Consider the following 19,750-nt stretch of genomic DNA (forward strand, 5'->3'; position numbering starts at 1 on the left):
GACATCACTGTGTTCAGGTGTTAAAGCACTTACTGATCAGTGTTATTAAGGATTATTGTTACTGCAAAATAAAAGCTTACCAGGTGTGCTCTGTGTGTCCATTACTCACCTGGGACAGTTGCACTTCGTCTGATGTCCACTAGTTGGTGCTGTGACACTGTTTGTTTTTCTACACTGAATTCAGCTGAAATAAAATTTATTTAAATAACTTAGGCAACTTAATTCATAAAATGTGACATAGAGTCGGGTGACGCAAGCGGTCAAGATGGCAGCTTAAGTGAGGAGCTCCGCCACCGAAGCAGTCAATTTACTTTGAAATCAGAGTTAAGTGCCACGCACCACGCATAAAGTCGTGCAAGAAGTCTTAGGAATATAAAAAGACTGCATATATAAGTTCATAATGCCGAGCCACCAACAAAAGCTCACGCTGAAGCGCCAAGAAGCAGCTAGCAAAGAGTCATCGGCTAAAGCTAACGAGACTCGGCAGGGAGACCCCCCGGCCTCGCCCACGAACATGGATACAACTCAAGCCGCCGCAACTGAACAAATGGCCAAAGACATCGCAAGTATTTATGCATTGCTTAAGGCAACCTCTGAGACACAGGAGAGCAAACTCAACGCAATTCAAACTGCGATGGGAGTGGTGGAGACTAAGCTAGCAGACATGGCTGCTCGGCTAACCAACGCTGAGTCCCGCATAGATTTTTTGGAGGATGCTAATAGAGCTCTGGAAGAAACCCCTCTTGCCACTCGAGAAGAAGTGAATGCTCTACGACAGAAACTAGACGATCTTGAGAACAGAGGAAGAAGAAACAACTTACGCTTTGTTGGGTTTCCGGAGGGCTGCGAAGGCTCAGATGCTGTAGCTTTCATGCGCGATACAGTCCTGCAACTGCTGAAGATCGACTTCCCGGGGGGGTCTGGAGATCGAGCGGGCGCACCGCGGCCTAGTGAAGCGCAAACCTGATGGTCAACCTCTGAGGGTAATGGTCGTCCGATTTCTACGGTTCCAGGACAGAGAGCGGATCGTGGAGGCTGCGCGGAAGTCGGGCAAGCTGAGCTGGAATGGCCACCACATCATGATCTTCCCAGATTATTCCAAACTCGTCACAGATAAACGTACTACGTTTGCCCCTTGCAAGCGGCTGCTGCATGAAAGGAAGATCAAGTTTTCGCTGCTATTTCCGGTGGTGCTGGTGCTGAGGACGACGGACGGCAGACGTGAGTTTACCGATCCGGGCAAAGCTATGGATTATATCCAATCCTTGCCACAAAAATGACATTCGCGACTGACGGCATGACTCTCCGAATTATGGGCTCGACACACGGGGAGCGACAAACGACAGCAACAAATGGGCCGCATCGCCACTGGGGTGAACCTGAACACACGGGAGGCGATAGCGACGGCAGCTTTGCGAATCGCGCTCTCATGTCACTCATCTCCAAGAAATGTGATTGGTTATGAAACTGGAGGGGTTTAGACATTTTCAAAGCAGTCCGTGTCAGACACGGCAATAAAGATGAGGAGTCAGAAGATTTTATTGGAACTGACAGAACTCTTGCTGTTAAGTCTCCTCTACAAAAAAAAAAAAAAAAAGACAAACTTGGGTTTATCCTATATTAGCACAGAAGTCCTCTCTATCCGTCTGTTTAACGTTAGTCTTGCGCCAACACGTTCCCATACGGCTGCCTTTTATGTGTAACTCGATAATCACTGCGTGAAGTGTCATATAATATAGGAAAGTCAAACACAGCTAAAATGATGCTTTCCTTCGTGCTGAAAGTGGTTGCAGACTGCAGCGTGTAGCATACTCTCCGCTTATTGGTCAGTCAATGAAACCCTCGCTGATTGGTTTAGCGCCACGCGACAGCGACAAAAGTAGAACATTTTTCAACTTTGTTGCGTCGCGTCGCCTGGTCGCGTGTGCACGTCTACGTGTACGAGCTCGAAATTTCACATGCACGAATGTCGCCGGTCGCTTAGCTGGAGGAGGGCAAGCGATTGTCGCCTCATCGCACAAGCTCCATAGGAAATGAATGGAGAGCGAGCGACGTCGCTCCCCGTGTGTCGAGCCCCTTACTCTTATATTAACACATCTCCACATAAAATTAGAGGAAGGTTATTAAGGAACAGCAGGTGCTAATTATATAAATATCTCATGTTTATGAGGATTCTTGTTTTCTTTTATGTGTTAAGCCTTGTGTTAGGACTGTTATTTACAGAGCTACATACCGTTGACTTCTTACTTATGTGGATCGATGTAAGTGTGGATTGAGTGGCCGCTCTGAGCTTTTCTACATTAGCTCTTATGCTGCTGCTTCTGGTGGAAGTTTCTCCTTTCGGGACTGTGTGACTGATTTTAGTCGCCAACCAGGAATATTCTGTTATTGGAGGTGCTCTTAGTGCACCAGAGGGTGGCTAGCATTCGCTGCCACCCCAAGTCTGTTTGTCAAAATGTTCATTTGTTTTTATGTTTATTTTCTTATACCCCCCCCTCCCTGTCTATGATTGGCCTTGTGGATCTGGCCCACTTGTCGCTGTCCTTCTGATATTGGGAATGCGTCACCTCGCATCTATATGTTGGATACAAATTCCACGATGACAAGTCAGAAAACACTCACCTTGATGACCTGGAACGTGAAGGGCCTCAATCATCCCATTAAGAGGAAGAAAATAATGACTTTCATTAAAACCAGAAAAGCTGATGTGGTTTTCCTCCAGGAGACCCATTTGTTGCCTCTAGAGTCGGAGAGACTCTGCTGAGACTGGGTGGGTCAGGTATTTTACTCATGTGGTAGCAGACAAAGCAGAGGGGTAGCAACACTTATTCACAAACAGTTACAGTTTAAAGCCACTCGGGTAGTTAAGGATGAGGACGGACGAGTACTAATAATCCTAGCGGAGATTCAGGGCCACAGCATGGTATTGACCAACATCTATGCCCCAAACACTGATTATTTGACGTTCTTTGGACAACTAGAGTGCAGAATTAGCGATATGGGTGATTATCCGGTTTTATTGGCGGGTGACTGCAACATGGTTATGGATGGAATATTGGACCGAAGCACCTCCGTGCAGCATCATTCTGGTCTGGTTTCAGTTCTTTTTAAAATGAGTAAGGCCTTAGGCTTAATTGAGGTTTGGAGGCTGCTTAATCCCTCTACGGGAGATTACACTTTTTACTCTGCCGTTCATAACACTTGGTCCAGGATCGATTACTTTTTCATGTCAAACTCTGTTATCTCCTCAGCTATATCCTGCTCAATTGGTAGTATACTCCTCTCTGACCATGCCCCAGTTATTCTATACTTCTTATATTCTATACTTATATTCTATACGCCCATTCAGTAACTTTCCTAGATCTCTAAGATGGAGGCTAAATTCGAGCCTACTGCAGGATACTGACTTTCTGAACTCCCTAAGAGCTCAAATCAACTTATTTATGGAGACCAATTTTAGTACAGCCCCCTCTGCTGGTGTAGCTTGGGAAGCCCTAAAAGCATATATCAGAGGATTTCTTATACAACATGCCTCCTACAAAAAGAAAACTACATTTGCCAAACAGTTAACCCTGGAGAGAGAGGTTGCTATAGCGGAAGCGTCCTTTAAGACAGATGCAAGCCCTACAAACCTGACTCGCCTAACAAGACTGAAGTATGAGCTCAATTTGATCCTTACCCAGAGAGCAGAATTCTCTCTTTTTCGTGCTAGGCAGAAGCATTTCGAGGATGGGGATAAACCTGGCAAGTTTTTGGCTAGATACATCAAACAAAAGGAGGCACAAACTATTATACCTGCAGTCAGAATGCAGGACAACACAGTAGTGACAAACCCCACCAACGTGAACGAGGTGTTTAGAAACTACTATATGCAGCTCTATTCCTCAGAACTACAGGCAAGCCCGCAGGAAATTTACAGCTTTATTTCACAGCTAGATCTCCCAACCCTCTCAGAATCACAAATTGAATCTTTGGAAGCTCCAATTTTAAAGGAAGAGATTATAAATGCAATTAAAAACATCCCAGCAAACAAAGCACCAGGTTTAGATGGGTTTACAATTGAATTTTATAGGAATTTTGCTGAGGAACTCTCTCCCTTACTCCTCCAGATGTTTGATGAGGCTCTGAATAGGGGTTGCTTGCCAGCAACACTATCAGAGGCGGTTATCACCCTTGTCCTCAAAAAAGACAAAGACCCACTAGACTGTAAAAGCTACAGGCCAATAAGCCTGATAAATTGTGATTGCAAGATCTTAGCTAAGGTAATAGCGACCAGACTGGACAAGGTTATGACTAGCCTTGTACACCCCGACCAGGTTGGATTCATTCGCACACGAAACTCTTCTGACAACACTAGAAGGCTAATTAATATCATGTGGACAGCCCAAAATAAACTTTCAGCTGGTGACCTTTCCCCCGCCATGGCTCTCTCACTGGACGCAGAAAAGGCGTTTGACAGGGTGGAGTGGCGCTATCTGTTCAGTGTATTAGAAACATATGGCTTCGGCCCAAAATACATTAGCTGGATCAACCTGCTTTACTTCAACCCTAGGGCTTTTGTATTAACAAATCGTATTATATCACAGCCTTTTGACCTACACAGAGGGACAAGGCAGGGCTGCCCACTGAGCCCACTGCTTTTTGCACTAGCCTTGGAACCTCTGGCAGCAAGAATATGCAGGGATCCAGATTTCCCAGGTATTCAAATCAATAATGTGAATCATAAGCTGTTACTTTATGCAGATGATGCCCTTGTCTTGGTTTCACGACCGGAACGCTCCCTGCCTGCCCTTTTAAAAATTGTTAGTTCATTCTCCAACATATCTGGAAATAAAGTTAACTGGTCAAAATCCGAAGCGCTGCCTCTGACAGCTTTCTGCCCCAAAACCTTGTTTCAGCCAGGAGACTTTAGTTGGCCTAGAGCAGGCATTAAATATCTGGGAATTATATTTCCCCGTTCCTTGGCTAATATAATTCAGGATAATTTTGAACCTTTACTTAATAAATTTAAATCTGATATAGCCCGATGGTCCCCACTATTTCTTTCCCTATGGGGCAAAGTTAATATAATCAAAATGAGTTGTGTCCCGAAATTTAATTACCTATTGCAGGCGCTCCCACTTAAAATTCCTCCAAAATACTTTCATCAATTTGACAGACTATGCAACCAATTCATTTGGAACAATAAGCGCCCCAGAATCAAGTTCAGAAAACTGCAACGACCAGAGGGCTTGGGCGGCCTTGGTGGCCCAAATTTGCTATTCTTTCCAAGATGGCGCCGCGAATGGATGCCCTGGTACTTCGGTGCGCTCTGTTTTGTTTGTTTTTGTGCGTTATTTCTGTGTCTGGACACTCTTCTGGGTATTCTTACACCAGAGAAGAGCTTTTCAACATTAGGTCCACAACACCTTCGGATTTATTTCCTGTTTTTGTCGCATCTGCGGCGGATTTATTACACACTCTGGCCCAGAAAGTGAGACGCCGAAAGAGAGGGAAGCGCGCTGGCGTCCTTGTGAGGCTAAGGAGACGTGGATTACGGACAGCCTTACCTGGGATTTTCCTCTCCAACGTGCGTTCACTTAGGAACAAAATGGACGAACTGACACTGATGAGGAGCATGAATAGAGACTTTTCCATATCCTGTGTGTTATGCTTCACGGAGTCATGGCTGTGTGAGGAGATACCGGACTGCGCGCTCCAGTTGGAGGGATTTCATCTCCTCCGCGCAGACCGGCAAGCTGCGCTTTCCGGCAAGGCTACAGGTGGAGGAGTCTGCTTCTACATAAACAGTGGCTGGTGTACGGATGTGACAGAGATTGCTAAGCACTGCTCTCCCTCACTGGAATATCTTTTCATTCACTGTAAACCGTTCTACTCTCCGCGGGAGTTCGCTTCATTCATACTGGCTGCTGTTTACATCCCGCCGGACGCGGACGTGCACGAGGCCCAGTGCGCGCTCACAGAGCAGATTCTGTGCATGGAGCGGACATACCCGGACTCTCTTATCATCGTACTTGGGGACTTTAATAAAGCCAGCCTGAGACAGGAACTTCCCAAATATAAACAATATATCACATGTCCGACCAGAGAGGAGAAGACACTAGACCACTGCTACAGCACGATAAGCGGGGCTTATCACGCAGTGCCCCGCGCTGCACTCGGCCTCTCTGACCACGACATGATCCACCTGATCCCCGCGTACAGACAGAGGCTGAAGCTCTCAAAACCTGTGGTGAGGACAACAAAGCAGTGGACCCGTGAGGCTGTGGAGGAGCTCCGCACATGCTTCGAAACTACAGACTGGGACTCAATGAGGGCTGCCTGTGACAGTCTGGATGACTACACGGACACTGTAACCTCGTATATCCACTTCTGCGAGGACAGCATTGTGCCATCACGCACCAGGGTGTGTTATAACAGTGACAAACCCTGGTTTACTCCCAAACTGAAGCAGCTGTGGATAGAGAAGAGGGAGGCTTTTAAAAGTGGGGACAAAGACTGCTACAAAGAGGCCAAGTACAGGTTTAGCAAGGAAGTGGCCACTGCTAGATCACATCACTCTGAGAATATACAGCAGCAGATCTCAGAGAACGACGCGGCCTCTGTATGGAAAAGTTTTAGGCAGATTACCAACTACAAGCCTAAAACCCCCCACTCCACAGACGACCTACAAACTGCAAATAGACTGAACGAGTTCTATTGTCGTTTTGATGGTCAGTTCAGCAGCCTTCACACCTCCACCAGTCCCAACTACAATACAGCCAACACAAATATTCACCCCCCAACCTCCCCCACTCCCCACACCTCAGAGAAGCCCACATCATCACGGACTCCCACCCCAGAGTCCCCCTCCTCCCCCACCCCCACAGTCTTTTGTATTCAGGAGGACCAGGTGCTAAAGCAGTTCAGGAGTGTCAAAGCTCGCAAAGCTCCAGGTTCAGATGGTGTCTCACCTGCCACACTGAGACACTGTGCTAACGAGCTTGCCCCATTGTTCACGAACATCTTCAACTCCTCACTGGAGGCTTGCCACGTGCCTGTCTGCTTTAAAACCGCTACCATTGTTCCTGTCCCCAAGAAGCCAAGGATCACTGGACTAAATGACTACAGACCTGTGGCACTGACTTCTGTGGTCATGAAGTCATTTGAGCGTCTGGTGCTGTCCCACCTCAAGTCCCTCACAGCCCCCCTTCTGGACCCCCTGCAGTTTGCCTACAGAGCCAACAGGTCTGTGGACGAGGCCATCAACCTGACTCTGCACTTCATCCTACAAGTCAAGTCAAGTCAAGTTTATTTATAAAGCACATTTAAAACAACGACGTTGACCAAAGTGCTGTACAAGATCTGTAACCCCAAGGACTATACTAAATAAAAATAAAAATATATAAATAAATAAATAAAATAATAAAATAAAAATAAATAAATAAAAACATTAAGAACAATAAATAACATAAGAAAATTAAAAATTAAAACGTTTAAAACAAGTACCATAAAATACCATAAAACAATCATCTAAAAGGAGGTAGCACTGCAGCCAAATGCCAAGGAAAAGAAATGTGTTTTTAATAGAGATTTAAATGTGTGTATCGTCTGAGCTGTGCGGATATGGAGAGGTAGATCGTTCCATAGCTTTGGTGCTGCTGCTGCAAAAGCTCGATCACCTCTCTGTTTTAGTCTGGTTTTAGGCCTCTGTAAGAGCAGCTGGTTCGATGACCTCAGAGCTCTTACAGGGGTGTGACAGTGAAGCAGCTCAGACAGATACAAAGGTGCCAGTCCGTTTAAGGCTTTAAAAGTAAGCAATAAAATCTTAAAATCGATTCTAAAACGGACAGGGAGCCAGTGAAGGGATGACAGGACTGGGGTAATGTGTTCATGCTTTTTTAAACCGGTTAAAAGACGAGCTGCCGCATTCTGGACTACCTGCAGGCGGCGCACAGATGATTGATCTATGCCAAAGTACAGAGAATTACAGTAGTCCAGGCGGGAAGTAATAAAAGCATGAATAACTTTTTCCAGGTCCTGCTGTGGGAGATAAGGTTTTACCTTGGCAATGACTCTGAGTTGGTAAAAACTGATTTTGGTAACAGCACTTACTTGCTTCTCCATTTTAAAACTACTATCTAAAATGACACCCAGATTTTTCACAGCATCACGACAGTGAGGAGCCAAATGACTCGGAGTGCCAGAGGAGTAGCTTGAGGGGTCAAATTTACCAAAGCATATGACCTCGGTTTTGCTTTCATTAAGATTTAGGAAATTGTTTCTCATCCAGGACTTGATGTCCCTTAAACAGTTCAGAATCAGAATCAGAATCAGAATCAGAATCAGAAGGTTTTATTGCCATATGGGTGAACAGGTTCACAGCATTAGGAAATTGCTGCAGTACTTCGTGCTTACAGAAAAAAAACAAATAAGTATAAAAACTATAAGACAATATACAAGTATACAAATTGCAAATATACAGAGATATTAGAGCTATAACTATAGCACAATATTACAAAATTACAAAATATACAGTGCAGAGACTAATTAAAAGATAGAAGAATGTAGACTATATTCCACTAATATGTACATCAGTGCAGTCAGACAGGTGCATAGACATAGGGTCATCAGCGTTTGTGGAGGGTGGTGGTAACAGTCTTAGGGTAATTGTTCATGAGTCCAACAGCAGAGGGGAAGAAACTGTTCTTATGGCGGGAGGTTCTGGTCCGTATGGACCGTAGCCTCCTGCCTGAGGGGAGAGGGTCAAAAAGTCTGTGCCCAGGGTGAGAGTGGTCGGCTGTGATCCGACCTGCACGCCCCAGTGTCCTGGAGGTGTACAGGTCCTGGAGAGATGGGAGGTTACAGCCAATCACCTTCTCAGCAGAGTGCACAACGCGCTGTAGTCTCTGTTTGTCCCTAGTGGTGGCTCCAGCGTACCACACAGTGATGGAGGAGGTGAGGATGGACTCAATGATGGCAGTATAGAACTGCACCATGGTCCTTGCTGGCAAGTTGAATTTCTTCAACTGCCGCAGGAAGTACATCCTCTGCTGGGCCTTTTTGATGACAGAGGTGATGGTGGGCTCCCACTTGAGGTCCTGGGTGATGGTAGTTCCCAGGAAGCGAGAAGAGTCCACTGTGGTGATGGGGGTGTCAGTCAGGATGATGGAGGGTAGAGGGGCTGTGTGCTTCCTAAAGTCCACTATAATCTCCACTGTCTTCTGGGCGTTCAGTACCAGGTTATTGTGGCTGCACCAGGACGCCAGACGTTTGACCTCCATCCTGTAGGCCGACTCGTCCCCGTCTGAGATGAGTCCGATGAGAGTCATGTCGTCTGCAAACTTAATAAGCTTGACAGACTGGTGGTCAGAGGTGCAGCAGTTGGTATACAGGGAGAAGAGCAGAGGAGAGAGGACACAGCCCTGAGAAGTGCCAGTGCTGATGGTCCGGGAGTCCGAGACATTCTTCCCCAGCCTCACGTGCTGCTTCCTGTTCGTCAGGAAGTCAGTGATCCACCTGCAGATGGGATCAGGCACGTTCATCTGGGACAGCTTTTCTTGGAGGAGATCAGGGATGATGGTGTTGAAGGCAGAGCTGAAGTCCACAAACAGGATCCTGGCGTAGGTTCCCTGGGAGTCCAGATGCTGTAGGATGAAGTGCAGAGTCAGGTTGATGGCGTCGTCCACAGACCTGTTGGCTCTGTAGGCAAACTGCAGGGGGTCCAGAAGGGGGGCTGTGAGGGACTTGAGGTGGGACAGCACCAGACGCTCAAATGACTTCATGACCACAGAAGTCAGTGCCACAGGTCTGTAGTCATTTAGTCCAGTGATCCTTGGCTTCTTGGGGACAGGAACAATGGTAGCGGTTTTAAAGCAGACAGGCACGTGGCAAGCCTCCAGTGAGGAGTTGAAGATGTTCGTGAACAATGGGGCAAGCTCGTTAGCACAGTGTCTCAGTGTGGCAGGTGAGACACCATCTGGACCTGGAGCTTTGCGAGCTTTGACACTCCTGAACTGCTTTAGCACCTGGTCCTCCTGAATACAAAAGACTGTGGGGGTGGGGGAGGAGGGGGACTCTGGGGTGGGAGTCCTTGATGATGTGGGCTTCTCTGAGGTGTGGGGAGTGGGGGAGGTTGGGGGGTGAATATTTGTGTTGGCTGTATTGTAGTTGGGACTGGTGGAGGTGTGAAGGCTGCTGAACTGACCATCAAAACGACAATAGAACTCGTTCAGTCTATTTGCAGTTTGTAGGTCGTCTGTGGAGTGGGGGGTTTTAGGCTTGTAGTTGGTAATCTGCCTAAAACCTTTCCATACAGAGGCCGCGTCGTTCTCTGAGATCTGCTGCTGTATATTCTCAGAGTGATGTGATCTAGCAGTGGCCACTTCCTTGCTAAACCTGTACTTGGCCTCTTTGTAGCAGTCTTTGTCCCCACTTTTAAAAGCCTCCCTCTTCTCTATCCACAGCTGCTTCAGTTTGGGAGTAAACCAGGGTTTGTCACTGTTATAACACACCCTGGTGCGTGATGGCACAATGCTGTCCTCGCAGAAGTGGATATACGAGGTTACAGTGTCCGTGTAGCCATCCAGACTGTCACAGGCAGCCCTCATTGAGTCCCAGTCTGTAGTTTCGAAGCATGTGCGGAGCTCCTCCACAGCCTCACGGGTCCACTGCTTTGTTGTCCTCACCACAGGTTTTGAGAGCTTCAGCCTCTGTCTGTACGCGGGGATCAGGTGGATCATGTCGTGGTCAGAGAGGCCGAGTGCAGCGCGGGGCACTGCGTGATAAGCCCCGCTTATCGTGCTGTAGCAGTGGTCTAGTGTCTTCTCCTCTCTGGTCGGACATGTGATATATTGTTTATATTTGGGAAGTTCCTGTCTCAGGCTGGCTTTATTAAAGTCCCCAAGTACGATGATAAGAGAGTCCGGGTATGTCCGCTCCATGCACAGAATCTGCTCTGTGAGCGCGCACTGGGCCTCGTGCACGTCCGCGTCCGGCGGGATGTAAACAGCAGCCAGTATGAATGAAGCGAACTCCCGCGGAGAGTAAAACGGTTTACAGTGAATGAAAAGATATTCCAGTGAGGGAGAGCAGTGCTTAGCAATCACTGTCACATCCGTACACCAGCCACTGTTTATGTAGAAGCAGACTCCTCCACCTGTAGCCTTGCCGGAAAGCGCAGCTTGCCGGTCTGCGCGGAGGAGATGAAATCCCTCCAACTGGAGCGCGCAGTCCGGTATCTCCTCACACAGCCATGACTCCGTGAAGCATAACACACAGGATTTGGAAAAGTCTCTATTCATGCTCCTCATCAGTATCAGTTCGTCCATTTTGTTCCTAAGTGAACGCATGTTGGAGAGGAAAATCCCAGGTAAGGCTGTGCGTAATCCACGTCTCCTTAGCCTCACAAGCACGCCAGCGCGCTTCCCTCTCTTTCGGCGTCTCACTTTCTGGGCCAGAGTGTGTAATAAATCCGCCGCAGATGCGACAAAAACAGGAAATAAACCCGAAGGTGTTGTGGACCTAATGTTGAAAAGCTCTTCTCTGGTGTAAGAATACCCAGAAGAGTGTCCAGACACAGAAATAACGCACAAAAACAAACAAAACAGAGCGCACCGAAGTACCAGGGCATCCATTCGCGGCGCCATCTTGGATCTTGGATTCAGCAGGGGTTCCCATGGATCTCTGCTGTTCAGTTTGATGGGCATATACACCTGGATGTCGTCAGCAAAACAGTGGAAACAAATATTATGTTTCCTAAAAATCGACCCTAGAGGCAACATATACAATGAAAAAAGAATTGGGCCCAGAATGGACCCCTGAGGCACTCCACAAGAAAGCTTTGCTGTGGTAGAAAAACAGTTTCCTAGATGGACAGAGAAACTGCTATCAGTAAGATAAGATCTGAACCAAGTCAGAACCGTGCCTTTAATGCCAATTTCATGTTCTAGGCGGGACAGAAGGATCTCGTGGTCCACAGTGTCAAAGGCAGCTGACAGATCTAGAAGTACTAAAACTGCAGGACTACCAGAGTCCACAGTTAAAAGCAGATCGTTAAAAACTCTTAAAAGAGCCGTCTCTGTGCTGTGACCTACAGCATCTGGACTCCCAGGGAACCTACGCCAGGATCCTGTTTGTGGACTTCAGCTCTGCCTTCAACACCATCATCCCTGATCTCCTCCAAGACAAGCTGTCCCAGATGAACGTGCCAGATCCCATCTGCAGGTGGATCATTGACTTCCTGATGAACAGGAAGCAGCACGTGAGGCTGGGGAAGAATGTCTCGGACTCCCGGACCATCAGCACCGGCACTCCTCAGGGCTGTGTCCTCTCTCCTCTGCTCTTCTCCCTGTATACCAACTGCTGCACCTCTGACCACCAGTCTGTCAAGCTTATTAAGTTTGCAGACGACATGACTCTCATCGGACTCATCTCAGACGGGGACGAGTCGGCCTACAGGATGGAGGTCAAACGTCTGGTGTCCTGGTGCAGCCATAATAACCTGGTACTGAACGCCCAGAAGACAGTGGAGATTATAGTGGACTTTAGGAAGCACACAGCCCCTCTATCCTCCATCATCCTGACTGACACCCCCATCACCACAGTGGACTCTTTTCGCTTCCTGGGAACTACCATCACCCAGGACCTCAAGTGGGAGCCCACCATCACCTCTGTCATCAAAAAGGCCCAGCAGAGGATGTACTTCCTGCGGCAGTTGAAGAAATTCAACTTGCCAGCAAGGACCATGGTGCAGTTCTATACTGCTATCATTGAGTCCATCCTCACCTCCTCCATCACTGTGTGGTACGCTGGAGCCACCACTAGGGACAAACAGAGACTACAGCGCGTTGTGCACTCTGCTGAGAAGGTGATTGGCTGTAACCTCCCATCTCTCCAGGACCTGTACACCTCCAGGACACTGGGGCGTGCAGGTCGGATCACAGCCGACCACTCTCACCCTGGGCACAGACTTTTTGACCCTCTCCCCTCAGGCAGGAGGCTACGGTCCATACGGACCAGAACCTCCCGCCATAAGAACAGTTTCTTCCCCTCTGCTGTTGGACTCATGAACAATAACCCTAAGACTGTTACCACCACCCTCCACAAACGCTGATGACCCTATGTCTATGCACCTGTCTGACTGCACTGATGTACATATTAGTGGAATATAGTTTACATTCTTCTATCTTTTAATTAGTCTCTGCACTGTATATTTTGTAATTTTGTAATATTGTGCTATAGTTATAGCTCTAATATCTCTGTATATTTGCAATTTGTATACTTGTATATTGTCTTATAGTTTTTATACTTATTTGTTTTTTTTTCTGTAAGCACGAAGTACCGCAGCAATTTCCTAATGCTGTGAACCTGTTCACCCATATGGCAATAAAACCTTCTGATTCTGATTCTGATTCTGATACTACTATGCATTTAGTTTGAGGCATATGATTCACTGGGCATTGCCGCCAGAATGAGCCCCCCCGTGGCACAGCCTTGAAAGTACTCTCTGTTCTCCACTCCCTCTGAAGTATATACATACCACTAAACTTTCACCAGAGTTACAGACCCACCCAGTCTTTTCAGCTCTGCAGGAGGTGTGGAGAAAAGTGGCATTGCTGCTAAACTTTAACCCATACCTCCATACTGAAGCTTCTATATGGCTTAATCCCAAACTTTGTATTGGTAAATCTCCTATTCTCTGGAAACTGTGGGTCCAAAGAGGAATTTTGGTGCTTGGAGACCTATATGATGGAGGGATTCTTAAGTCCAATTCTGGAGGTACCTACAACTTCGTCATTTACTGCTTGGAATTTACGGATCCCCAGCCACACCTCCTGCAGCTGTAGATTGTCTTTCCCACATTAGGAAAATCTCGCAGGGACAGCACGTGGTCTCTAAATATTACTCCATGTTGATAAAGGATATGGACAAAGGGCTCCCCACTTTGCGATCTGCCTGGGAAATCGATCTTGGCACGGCCTTCACTGACCAGGAATGGAAAATGACAGTTCAAAATATTAAAAAAATGTCCAGGGAACTTAAAACAAGATTGGTACAATTCAAACTATTGCATAGAATATACTGGTCGCCACATAGATTGCATAGAGCCACCCTTATACAGTCACCTAAATGCTGGCGATGTCAGGCTGAGACAGGCACACTGATTCACATGCTATGGAAATGCCCTGATGTCCAAGACTTCTGGGATGCAATTTATAAATATGTCAGATTGATTATACAAAAAGAAATCCAGTTTTCTCCAAGAGTGTTCATTCTGGGGGACCCATCCCTCCTTAAACATTTGCCATCCAACACTGCTGAATGGGTCCAGACTGCATTAATGCTGGGGCGCAAACTGATTATCTCTCAGTGGAAGGCCACCTCTGTCCCATCCATTACTCTATGGTATAATCAACTAGGCAGATTAGCTGCATTGGAGCGCCTTTCATACAGATTACTAAATAGAATGGAGCTTTTCCACCTTAAATGGGACCCATACCTACATAGACTGCAGGGGCCAAATTAAGGATCGCGATGGTGGAGGCACGAAGCCCCAGTGGGGTTCGACTTGATGGCGATGAGTGGGATACGTAGTATGCCCCACATAAATAAAGGCTGGCCAAACTGTGCTACAAAATATCTTAATGCCAACAGCCCCCCCCCCTTTTTTTTTTTTTTTTGTTTTGTTTTGTTTTGTTTTCTGTTTTCTGTCTACTGTTCAGTGTGTTCTCCATTACTCTCACTGTGCTGATATAATTGCTGGTAGATGTTGCCTATACAGGGAATGGACTGTTGTAATGAAAATTCAATAAAATGTTAATCATAAAATGTGACATAAATTATTTAATATTTAGATCAGATTTTAAACACCAGTTTTCTTATAATGTAAGAAAAATAAATATGATCAATAATCAATATTTTTCTCAAACCGGAAATACATGTTTCCCATCGATCATTGAAGTTATTGCAAGAGCAGTACTGTAGGAGTCGGTGGAAGGAGACACGAGCCGGTATGTAGTCTCAGCTTTATTAGGAAAAACTCACAACACTACAACTCCAAATATATCTCCCCCAAAAGGAGGAGTCAAGCCCTTTTATCCTAGGCCTCTCTCTCCCGCCTTTTCCCTATCTATTCCGGTCTCTCTCTTCGCAATAAGAGCTTGGGGCATTCTGGTGTGAAATGTGCATATATGTGGCCACCACACAGGCCCCCCCCTGAACACACAGAATGGCAAACAATACAATAATAAAAACAGCAACCATTTTAACTCAACATAGCAAAAATAAAATACCACATCAAGAGTATCTCCTAGGGGGTTTAACAAGGCGGCCACTACGGCTGTGCTTGGCGACCACAGGTGGTGAAAACGAGGGAGGGGCATAGCCCCGACTACGGCGAGACTGCCCCCTCGCAGGGGAAAAAACAGCAGCTGGGGGCAGGTCCTCCGAGTGAGGCATAGAAACGGGAGGACGACCGCGGCGCGGAGGTTGGGCCAACTCAATAGGACCATCCGGAAACATGTGAGCAGGCTTAAGGCGATCCACCGAAACCCGCTCCTGACGACCTCCCAGCTCAACCAAAAAATCCTTAGGTCCCACCTCTAGCACACGGAATGGACCATCATAAGGAGGTCGAAGTGGAGAACGGTGCGCGTCATGGCGGATAAAAATGTACTTGGCAGACATCAGGTCCTTTGGCACATATGACTGTGGAAGGCAGTGATGCGCCGCTACTGGGGCCAAAAACCTATCATTCCCCGGGAAAACCGGCCCGCTCCTTTTGTCGGCCCCCGAAGCAGATGCACCAGGAAGGAATTCCCCTGGAACCCTCAAAGGCTGGCCCAGGACCAGCTCGGCTGAAGAAGACTGCAGGTCCTCCTTAGGTGTCGCACGCAGGCCCAGCAGGACCCAAGGAAGGCGGTCACCCCAGCTGCTGTCCACCAGCGCAGCCCGTAAGGCAGCCTTCATGGTACGGTGGAACCTCTCGCAAAGGCCATTGGCCTGCGGGTGGTACGCGGTAGTGCGATGGAGTCTGACGCCAAGGTTCTCCGCCACAGCAGTCCACAGCTCAGACGTGAACTGAGGACCCCTGTCAGATGTCAAGTCAAGCGGTACGCCAAACCGAGATACCCAGGAGGAGACGACGCACGAGCAACATCTGCTGAGGTGGTTGACGCCAAAGGAACTGCTTCAGGCCACCGAGTCGTCCTGTCCACCATTGTCAGGAGATGGGTGAAACCCCGGGAAGGGGGAAATGGACCTACCAGGTCTACATGGACATGTTCGAACCTTCTCTGTGGTATGGGAAAGTGCTCCAGAGGGGATTTGGTGTGTCGTTGCACTTTGGCGCGCTGACAAGCAACACATGAGGAAGCCCACGCCCTGACCTCTTTCCGGAGGCCGGGCCACACAAACTTGGCCCTACCAACTTAACTGAGGCTTTAACTCCCGGGTGCGAAAGAGAATGAACTGCCTCAAAAACCCGCCGACGCCAGCAAGCAGGAACCAAGGGGCGAGGCCTGCCCAATGAGACGTCGCAAAGTAGGGTTACGCCACTATCCTGAAATGAGACATCTTCCAAACGCAAACTGGACTCGGCCGCCTTAAAAGCCTGAATCTCCGTATCCGTAAGTTGGTCGGCAGCCATGGCAGAGTAGTCCACTCCCAAATGCACAGAACTAACCTGCGCCCTGGACAGACAGTCAGCCACCCGATTACACTTGCCGGCGACGTGCTGAATGTCAGTGGTAAACTCTGAAATAGCAGAAAGCTGCCGTTGCTGCCGTGCAGTCCATGGTTCTGAAACCTTTGCCATGGCAAATGTGAGAGGTTTGTGGTCTACAAAAGCGGTAAAGTCACGGCCCTCAAGCAGGAACCGGAAATGACGCGTCGCGAGAAAAAGGGCAAGGAGCTCCCTGTCAAACGTACTGTACTTTCTCTCCGCATCCCGAAGCTTCCTGCTAAAAAAGGCGAGGGGCTGCCAAGCACCACCCACCCATTGTTCGCACACGGCCCCGACTGCAAAATCGGAGGCATCGGTAGTAAGGGCAACAGGCGCCTCGGGAGACGGGTGGGCCAGCAGGGCAGCGTTGGCAAGAGCAGCTTTGGCACTGTCAAATGCCTGCACCCGCTCAGGTGTCCACTCTATCTCTTGGTTGCCTTTCTTGCCCTTAAGTGCATTGTACAGAGGGTGCATGAGGTGAGCAGCCCGGGGGATGAAACGGTTATAAAAGTTCACCATCCCCAAAAACTCCTGCAGGGGCTTCACTGAGGAAGGGCGCGGAAAAGCAGAAACCGCCTCCACCTTAGCGGGCAGGGGAAACGCCCCTTGGGGCGAAACGAGGTGTCCCAAAAACTCTATGGCCGGCAGACCGAACTGGCATTTAGCTGGATTCACAATCAAACCGTGCTCACTGAGACGCTCAAACAACTGGCGGAGGTGCACTGAATGCTCCGCGGCGGAAGGGCTGGCAACCAGTATGTCATCCAGATAGACGAACAAAAATGGCATACCACGCAAAACGGAGTCCATGAGGCGCTGAAACGTCTGTGCCGCGCCCTTCAGACCGAAGGGCATCCGCAAAAACTCGAAAAGGCCAAAAGGAGTGATAACCGCGGTCTTGGGCACATCACGCGGATGGACAGGAACCTGATGGTATCCCCTCACCAAATCCACCTTTGAAAAAATAGTTGCCCCCGCAAGATGAACCGAAAAATCTTGAATGTGGGGAACCGGGTACCTGTCATTAGTCGTCGCATTATTAAGGCGCCTAAAATCCCCACAAGGGCGCCACCCACCGTCAGCTTTAGGGACCAAGTGCAACGGGGACGCCCACGGGCTGTTTGAGCGGCGCACAATACCAAGGCGCTCCATGTTTGCAAACTCCTCCCTGGCTATCGCTAACTTCGCGGCATCGAGACGGCGTGCACGCGCAAAAACCGGCGGACCCACAGTGGTAATGTAATGCTCCACACCATGTTTAGCTACGGCTGCAGAGAAGGTGGGAACCGTGAGGGTGGGAAACTCGGCAAGCAAACGCTGGTACTCATCACCTGTGGCAAGCATGTTAGCGAGGGGCAGGGGGCGAGGACTACCAAGTGTACAGGGGTAGGTATCAAAAGACACAGCATCTATCAAGCACCTATTAGCTACATCGACCAACAACCTGAAAGCACACAAGAAATCAGCGCCGAGTATAGGTACTGACACAGATGCTATCACAAAGTCCCAGTTAAACTGACGTCCCTTGAAACACACAGTCACCAACCTCATTCCATATGTGCGAATGGGGGTACCGTTCGCCGCGTCCAGCAGGGGTCCGTGACATTGTCCCAAGGCGTCCGCAGCTGAAGCCGGCATGATGCTACGCTGAGCACCCGAGTCCACAAGCAGACGGCGTCCCGAAGCAGTGTCCTCAATGAAGAGCAGCTTGTCCGAGCTGCCAGCGCACACAGCTGCTAGTGAGCACCGGCCCTCTCGTTTCCCTGGTGCTGGAAGGTACACGGCGGAATGCAGCGCTTCGCCTTCACTCCGAACCGGCGATGATAGAAGCAGAGCACGCTCTCCTTCCTCCGGCGCTCTGCGACGGCGGCCACAGCACCAGCTTCACTAGCCTCCGTCCCTTGTAGAGCCGCACTCGGTAAAAGTGCATGCACACCGGAATGCCTGGATGCCAGCAAAATCTTGTCCGCCTCTTCAGCTAGCCCGCGGTAATCCTTGGCCCGTATCAGAGCGGAGCTGGCTAGCGCGGTGCGCACGGGAGGGGGGAGCTGGCGCAGGAACAGATGCGTAAAGAGAAACGAAGCGTCGCCCGGGCCGAGCAGAGCCAGCATGTGCTCCATCAGCTCGGAGGGTTTACCATCTCCCAAGCCATTCAGGGACAACAGGCGATCAGCCCGCTCTTCGTCTGAAAGCTGATAAATCCGCAGCAGGTTCTCCTTCAGCGCTCCATACTTGTTAGCAGGCGGCGGGTCCCGGAGCAGTCCCATCAGCCGGCGGGTAGAAGCAGAGTCCAGTGCCGCGACGACATGGTAATACTTGGTGTCGTCTGAGGTGATCCCGCGGAGGTGAAACTGGGCCTCCACATGCTGGAACCAAGGCTCTGGATCGTGCTGCCAGAACTCCGGGAGCTTGACCGTGGCCGCAAAAATAGCGGGAGAAACGGCGGCGGCTGGTGAGGAAACGGCGGCGGCTGGTGAGGAAACAGCGGCCGCTGAGCTGTCGTCAGCAGACATGTTCTTTAGTCGGGGTCACCAATGTAGGAGTCGGTGGAAGGAGACACGAGCCGGTATGTAGTCTCAGCTTTATTAGGAAAAACTCACAACACTACAACTCCAAATATAACTCCTCAAAAGGAGGAGTCAAGCCCTTTTATCCTAGGCCTCTCTCTCCCGCCTTTTCCCTATCTATTCCGGTCTCTCTCTTCGCAATAAGAGCTTGGGGCATTCTGGTGTGAAATGTGTATATATGTGGCCACCACAGTACGTTGTTTTTCACAACAGCAAACACTTGTCTCTTAGACTTTTAACACCTTCACCTGCAGATGTGCATCAGAGAGTTCAATTAAGCCATTTTCTATGCAAAATCTCCCGACGCTCGTCGGGGAGAACCCCCTTTCTTCCCCATAGCGATGCGAAATAACCGCAGGGATCGCTGTGGAAGACAGTACCTTTCTTACCATGTCTACAATTGCCTCAGAATGTGGTTCTAAGCCACCCTAACTGCTCTGAAAACTGTAAATTAATGAGAGCAGGCCTCAAATATGCTCGA

Source organism: Archocentrus centrarchus, unplaced genomic scaffold (genome assembly GCF_007364275.1).
Source record: "Archocentrus centrarchus isolate MPI-CPG fArcCen1 unplaced genomic scaffold, fArcCen1 scaffold_45_ctg1, whole genome shotgun sequence".
NCBI lineage: Eukaryota > Metazoa > Chordata > Actinopteri > Cichliformes > Cichlidae > Archocentrus > Archocentrus centrarchus.